Source organism: Phacochoerus africanus, chromosome 15 (genome assembly GCF_016906955.1).
Source record: "Phacochoerus africanus isolate WHEZ1 chromosome 15, ROS_Pafr_v1, whole genome shotgun sequence".
Taxonomy (NCBI): Eukaryota; Metazoa; Chordata; class Mammalia; order Artiodactyla; family Suidae; genus Phacochoerus; species Phacochoerus africanus.
In genome coordinates this window covers 23,533,069-23,541,459 of record NC_062558.1, presented here as the reverse complement: position 1 = coordinate 23,541,459, position 8,391 = coordinate 23,533,069, and positions in this window count along the sequence as shown.

The window sequence follows — 8,391 nt, the reverse complement described above, 5'->3', positions numbered from 1 at the left end:
CCAGATCCTTAACCCACTGAGCAAGGCCAGGGATCGAACTCGCAACCTCGTGGTTCCTAGTCGGATTTGTTAACCACTGCGCCATGATGGGAACTCCCACAATGCCAGTCTTATAACACTTAAAAAGAAGCAAAAATGAAAAATACAATGTCTAGATATACAAATATACATACACATATTATATATATGCTAAGATTATTTTCAAAAGCAAGAGAATGATGCAATCTCATAGGTGAGTCTTATGGACATAACTCTTCCTGACAGAAGGCAGACACGGAGACTGAGCTCTGTATGATCCAATCTTGTAAAGTTCAAGAACAGGCAACACCCATCGATGAAGAAAGAGGCCAGGATAGTGGTTGTAGTGTCAAGCGTGATGGAGGGCACCTGAGAGCTTTTTAGAGCTGGGCAGTGGTTACACATGTGCACACATTTGTAAAAATTAATCAGGTTGCTGCTGTGGCACAGGTTCGATCCCTGGCCCGGGAACGTCCCCATGCTGCAGGTGAGACCAAAAAAAGTTAAAGCAAAGGAATAATAAACAGGAAACTCAGGCACTGGTAACCTCTGACTGAGGAGTTGAGAGGACAGGATGGGAAAGAACACAGACAGAAATGGAAATTATTGGGAATATTACAATTCTTTGGCTTTACTGGTGGGTTAAGGTTGTTCGTTCTCTAATTATGCTTTCCACTTGTGCTACATATAATATTTTGTATGTATTTAGTGGTAATAAAGAAGATTTTCAGGAGTTCCTGTTGTGGCTCAGCAGGTTAAGAACCCAGCTAGTATCCATGAAGATGTGGGTTTGATCCCTGGCCTCGCTCAGTGGGTTAAGGATCCAGCTTTGCCACAACCTGCAGAGCAGGTCACAGATGTGGCTCGGATCCCGTGTTGCCGTGGCTGCAGTGTAGGCCGGCAGCTGCAGCTCCAATTAGACCCCTAGCCTGGGAACCTCCATATGCAGCAGGTGTGGCTCTAAAGAGAAAGAAAGAGAAGATTTTCAAAAGTAAACATATAGGAATGTCCAATAATGATAAATAAAATTTACTCTCACACAGTATTTCTTTTCCACTCACTCTTAGTTAAAATTTTCAAGCTTAGGAAAGAAAATACTTTAATGAGTAGTCATATTTGCAGCAGCTAGATTTAATTGTTGTGAGGATTTTGCCATATTGTGTCCCTCATTTTTGTCCTTGCCAAAGTAATTTTAAAGTAAAATAGTCCTTGTTTCATTTCCACTGCATTTTATAAGAACGTAGACTCGCTTTCTGGGGATCAATTAAAGTGTTATGTATATTACATTTCTGTACTTTCTTGCTTTTTTTTTTTTTTTTTTGGCTGTGCTCACAGCATACAGAAGTTCCTGGGCCAGGGATCGAACCTGTGCCACAGCAACGACCCAAGCCACAGCAGTGACAACTTGGGATCCTTAACTTGCTGAGCCACAAGAGAACTGTATTACATTTCTTGCAAATCATAATTTGGCCTTCATTATCTTAATGCGAAACCATTCCAAGTGCAGTGATTTCAGGCAAGACAGGAAGTGGTGAAGGAGCTGAGTTTTGACATTTGTTCAATGTTTCCTGAGTATCTGGTAAAAGCAAAGATGCCGTGTATCGGGTGCTATGAAGGAAATCAGGTTGCATAAGATGTGGTTTTTGGAGTTCCCATTGTGGTGCAGCAGAAACATATCTGACTAGTATTCATGAAGATATGGGTTCAATCCCTGGCCTCACTCAGTGGGTTAAGGATCCAGCGTTGTGTGGTGTAGGTCACAGATGCGGCTCGGATCCCACATTGCTATGGCTGTGGTGTAGGCCAGCAGTTGCAGCTCTGATTTGACCCCTAGACTGGGAACTTCCATATGCTGCAGATGTGGCCCTAAAAAGCTAAAAAAAAAAAAAAAAAAAAAGATTTGGTTCTTGCTTTCACAATTTGGAGAGTGAAAATATTTACTCAGATCCTCTCCCTCCCAATTTTTTGTTTGTTTCCGTTTGTTTGTTTTGCTCCGCCTGCGGCATGTAGAAGTTTCTGGGCCAGGGATTGAACCCTGGCCACTGTAGTGACCTGAGCCACTGCAGTGACAATACCACATCCTTAACCCACTGCACCACAAGAGAACTCCTTTGGGGATTTTTTCCTTTTGGTTTTGGTTTTGTTTTTTTGGCCAAAGCATGTAGCAGCTTGAACTGAGATCTCAGTTCCCAGACCAGGGATTGAACCCAGGCCACAGAGGTGACAGTGATGAGTCTTAACCACTAGACCTCCAAGGAACTCCCCTGACCCCAATTTTTAAGTAAAGTACAGATATTGTGTCACATTACTCCTAAGAACTTTGTATATCTCCCTAAGAATTCTTTTTGGCCTTGCCTGTCACATGTGGAAGTTCCCAGGCCAGAGTCTGAAATTGTGCCACAGCAGCCACCCAAGCAGCTGCAGTGGAAATGCCAGAGCCTTAACCCGCTAAGCCACAAGAGAGAACAAGGATATTTTAATATGTGAATTGAATGTCAATCAACAAGAAAAATAATAAGGTTATATATTTTTTTGGCTGCACCCTCAGCACACAAAATTCCCAGGCCAGGGATGGAAACTGAGTCGCAGCTATGAACTACATCTCAGCTGCAGCAATGCCAGATCCTTAATCCACTGCACCTGACTGGGAATTCAGCCTGCCCATCAGCAGAGACCTGAGCTGCTGCATGGACAATGCCAGATCCTTAACCCAGTGTGCTACAAGGGGAACTCCAAGAATAAGATCTTTTTTTTTTTTTTTCTTTTTAAGGCCAAATCTGTGGCATATGGAAGTTCCCCAGGCTAGAGGTCGATTTGGAGCTGTAGCTGCTGGCCTACACCACAGCCACAGCCACTCGGGATCGGAGCCACGTGTGTGACCTATACCACAGCTCACGGCAACACCAGATTCTTTTTTTTTTTTTTTGTCTTTTGTTGTTGTTGTTGCTATTTCTTGGGTCGCTCCCATGGCATATGGAGGTTCCCAGGCTAGGGGTCTAATCAGAGCTGCAGCCACCGGCCTACGCCAGAGCCACAGGAATGCGGGATCCAAGCTGCGTCTGCAACCTACACCACAGCTCACGGCAACGCTGGATCGTTAACCCACTGAGCAAGGGCAGGGACCGAACCCGCAACCTCGTGGTTCCTATTAGGATTCGTTAACCACTGCGCCACGACGGGAACTCCGGCAATACCAGATTCTTAACCCACTGAGCAAAGCCAGGGATGGAACCAGCAACCTCACGGTTACTAGTCGGATTCATTTCCACTGCACCACAATGGGAACTCCAGGTCTTTTTTCATATGACAGCAACAGCACAGTTACACTTACCCCCAATTAACAGTAATGACCTGATATCATTTCATGCATGACCATACTCAAAGTTGCCTCCTTGTCCTCCTAAATGACTCAGTAGTGGATTCGTTCAATCAAGCCTGGTCTGGAACCACCACAGGTTGCATTTGTAAATTTCTCTTATCTATAACAGACCCCTATTTCCCCCCATGCCTTTAACTTGAACAGCTGGGACCAACTGTCCCGAGACAGGTACTTTAGAGAAAAGAGAGATGGGGCAAGAGGGTGTGGCTTTGATTTAAATGGTCAGAGACGTTCTCAGAGGAGGGCATGTCTGGGCTGGCCCAACAGCCAGCAGTGCAAAGTTCTAGAGGAAAATTGTGCCCAGCAGGGGCGAGGCTCAGTGTGTTGAAGGAGGCGGGTGGAGGCCAGAGTGGGTGGCCAGTGAGCAGAAGGAAGGGCTAGAAGTGCAGTCAGAGAAGCAGGCGGGAGCCAGGTCACAAGGAGCTGAATGAGTGCGTGGACAAAGGCTGGCACAGACATTCTTATTGGATGACTGCCTATAATTATGAATCATCTGCTGGGCATGAGGTACATGCTGGGCACCATTCTAAGCATTTTATATTATCAACTCAAGATTTCCTATCAGTCAGGACCTGCTAGGTTCTGCAGCAGTAACAAACTGCTCCGAAAATCTCAGCCACTGAAACCACACAGGTTTTCTTCTTGCTCCTGCTACCTAGTCATCCCTAACAGGGTTGGCCAGAGGCTCGGTAATGAATGTTTATTCTGACTTAGACATTGCCAGGGGCAAGCTCAGGAGGAGCAGTTGGGAGCTCCATGCTGGAAGATTCTGCTGACAGCTCATCAGCCAGAACTGATAGCACTGCTCTAACTACGAGAAGGGCAGGAATTTTGTTCCCACTGGGTGCCCAGAACCTGGGAAGCGGGAAATAGCCCAGCAGCATTGAGGCCCCACTTTGTAGATGAGGAAACGAGTTTTAAAAGGATGAAAGAAAGTGGCCCAAGGCTTTACACCTGGTTATTGGACAGGCAGGGAGTGTTGGCCCAGACATTGATGACAGAGGCCATAGCAGAACAGTGACAGGTGTGGCGGGTGTAGCTGCTCCTGCCCCATGACACAAGGCAGAAGAGTTTTGCCTGTCTGCCTCAGAACGCTGGAATCTTGGAGTTCCTTGGTGGCCTAGCAGTTAAGGTTCCAGTGTTGTCACTGCTGAGGTGCAGGTTTGATCCCTGGCCCAGGAATTATTGCATGCCAATGGTGTGGCCAAAAAAGAAAAAATGCTAGGGGGAGTTCCCGTCATGGCTCAATGGAAATGAATCAGGGAGTTCCCGTCATGGCGCAGTGGTTAACGAATCCGACTAGGAACCATGAGGTTGCGGGTTCGGTCCCTGCCCTTGCTCAGTGGGTTAACGATCCGGCGTTGCCGTGAGCTGTGGTGTAGGTTGCAGACATGGCTCGGATCCCATGTTGCTGTGGCTCTGGCGTAGGCCGGTGGCTACAGCTCCGATTGGACCCCTAGCCTGGGAACCTCCATATGCCGCAGGAGCGGCCCAAGAAATAGCAAAAAAAAAAGACAAAAAAAAAAAGAAAAGAAATGAATCAGGGTGGTATCTGTGAGGATGCAGGTTCAATCTCTAGCCTTGCTCGGTGGGTCTGGGATCCAGTGTTGCCATGAGCTGTGGTGTAGGTTGCAGACACGGCTTGGATCCCACATTGCTGTGGCTGTAGCGTAGGCCGGCAGCTGTAGCTTCAATTTGACCCCTAGCCTGGGAACTTCCATATGCCTCGAGTATGGCCCTAAAATGACAAAAAAACAAAACAAAACAAAACAAAATGCTGGAGAGTTCCATTGCAGTTCAGGAGGTTATGAACCCGACTAGTACCCATGAGGATGTGGGTTTGATCCCTGGCCTCTCAGTGGCTTAAAGATCCAGCATTGCTGTGAGATGTGGTGTGGGTCACAGATGCAGCTCTGATCTGGCATTGCTGTGGCTGTGGTGTAGGTTGGCAGCTGCAGCTCTGATTCAACCCCTAGCCTGGGAACTTCCATATGCTGCAAGTGCAGCCCTAAAAAAGACCAAAAAAAAAACTGGAGTCCGCCCCTGGACACTTGCTTCCTAGCCTGGAGTCTCCCCAGGTCTCTGGGAGCGCTGTGCAACTGGGGTCCAAGGGCTGGAACCAGGAGCCGCAGGCTTCCTTGGCTCAGGCCAGTGGAATCATGTTACCCACGCCTCCATCTGCACATTCTCTGGGCCCTTCACGCTGCATCGCCTGGGGCCTCTGGCTTCTCCTGGGTTTGGCCACCCAGGGGCACTTGGTCCTAGCTGTGAGTTCCGGTATCCCCAGCCCCAACCCCCACCCAGTTCCAGCACCCCCTGCAGGCCAGGCAGAGCCCCTGCTCCCTGCACAGCTCTGGGACTAGCCCTTCACTAACATCCAGTGAAACTCTTCAGAGTGGGATTATTTCCCGCCAGGATCCTGACTGTAATGGGAATAAAGTTGGTGGTCACTTTCCCAGGGACATGCAGGTGACCCTTCGCACTACAATCAACTGAGGGCTTCCTGAGAGCTAGATACCGATGGAGGTTCTAGAAAATTCCTTCCATCATGGAGGTCCAGTGAGGGAGACATTCAAACACCATTAAACAAGGTCTGTTAGATGGTGATGGGTCCCCTGGAGGAGGGGGTCCAAGTGTTCGGGAAGAGTCACAACTCTCAATAGGGAGGTCAGGGAGTTCCCTGGTGGTGCAGTGGGTTAAGGATTCAGCATTGTCACTGCAGCGGCTTGGATCACTCCTGTGGTGTGGGTTCAGTCCCTGGCCTGGGAAATTCTCCAAGCTGTAGGTGAGGAAAAAAAAAAACAAAAAAACAGGGAGGTCAGGACCTGAAGAAGAAAGGGGAGCTGGGGGAGATCTAAGAGAGACAGGCCTCTCCCAGCTAAGCAAACAGCAAGTGCAAAGGCCGTGGGGCAGGGATGTCCGTGTATTGCATGAGGCAGGATACACCAGGTGGGATGGCAGAGGCAAAGGTGTCCAGCCCAGAGTGTGAGGACCTGAGCTCCTGCTCTGAGTGAACTGGGAGTTGTTGGGAAGGAGCTGTAGGCTGTAACTTGGGTTTTCCAAGAGTTGTGGGCCTGCAGAGGTAAGCAGAGACTGGGGCAGGGACACAGGCTATGAATGCAACCCAGGAGAGAAACGCCGGTGGCAGAAACCAGTGTTTCCCACCTAGGTTAGATGCTGTACTGGCTGGATAGTGTCCCCTCAAATTCATGTCCACCCAGAACCTCAGAATGTGACCCTATTTGGTTTGGGGCTTTTTTTTTTTTGGACTGCACCTGCAACATGCAAAATTTCCTTGGGCCAGGGATCAAACCCTCGCCACAACAGTAACCAGAGCCACAGTGATGACAATGCTGGATCCACCAGCCACCCTCAATGGGCTTAAAACCACTGATCCCCCAGGAAACCCCAGCATGTGATATTCTTTAGACATAAATTTTTTTTTTCTTCTTATAGCTGCACCTGTGGCATATGGAAGTTCCCATGCTAAGGGCTGAATCAGAGCTGCAGCTATTGGCCTACACCACAGCTCGCAACACCAGATCCTCAACCCACTGAACAGGGCCAGATATTGAAATCCATGTCCTCACGGACACTATATTGGGTTCTTAACCTACTAAGCCACAAGGGGAACTCTCTAGATCACTTTGGAATGTAGAGCCAATGGGGTTTCCAGATGTGCTGGAAAGCGTGGGTCAGGGATGCCTATAGGGTTCTGGCCTAAGCAGAAGGAAGGATGGACATGGTGCCCGGAGATGGGAAGCCTGCCACCCCTGTCTTGAGGGAAACACCCAAGGCACCCCTGGGCTGGGGTTACCCAAGCAGAGGTCCCTGCCTCTCCTGCTCCCTCGCTGCAGACCCAGCAGGACTGTTCTGCTCAAAGACCCTCTGTGGGAGTTCCCGTTGTGGCTCAGTGGTTAACGAAGCTGACTAGCATCCATGAGGATGCAGGTTCAATCCCTGGCCTTGCTCAGTGGGTTAAGGATCCAGCGTTGCTCTGAGCTTGGTGTAGGTCGCAGATGAGGCTTGGATCCTGCGTTGCAGTGGCTGTGGTGTAGGTAGGCCTGCACAGCTGCAGCTCCAATTCCACCCCTAGCCTGGGAACCTCCATATGCCACAGGTGCAGCCCTAAAAAGAAAAAAAAAAAAAAAAAAAAAAGCCTCCGTGGCAGAGTTCCCATCACGGCTTATCGGGTTTAGAACCCAACTAGTATCCATGAGGACACAGGTTCAATCCCTGGCCTCCCTCATTGGGTTAAGCATCTGGTGTTGCCTTGAGCTGTGGTGTAGGTCTTAGATGTGGCTGGCTCAGATCTGGCATTGTTATGGCTGTGGCATAGGCTGGCAGCTACACCTCCGATTTAACCCCTGGCCTGGGAACCTCCATATGCCATGGGAGCAGCCCTAGAAAAGGCAAAAAGACAAAAAAAAAAAAACTTAACCACAGAGCCTCCTTGCCTGCCTGGTTGCATCTTTTACAAGCATCCTATCTTAATACATCTATTTCTTGCCTAAAAAAAAAAATCTTAACCACTTCAGGAGTTTCTAATGTAGCTCAGTGGGTTAAGAACCTGACTAATATTCATGAGGATGCAGGTTCAATCCTTGGCCTCACTCAGTGGGTTAAGGTTCTGACATTGCCATGAGCTGTGGTGTAGGTCACAGACCAGTTTGGATCTGGCATTACTGTGGCTGTGTCTCAGGCCAGCAGCTACAGCTCCAATTTGACCTATCCTGGGACCCTCCATATGCCGTGGGTGCAGCCCTGAAAAGGACAAAAAAAAAATCTTATCCACTTTAGACTTCCCTGGTGGCTCATAGGGTTAAGGATCAGGCATTGTCACTGCAGTGGCTCAGGTCGCTGCTGTGGTATGGATTTGATACCTGGCCTAGGAATTTTCACATGCTGCGGGCACGGACCAAAAAAAAAAAAAAATTTAACCCCTTTGGAGAGGATGAATGGTAAATTTCTGTTGGGGGCAAGTGAAATAAGGA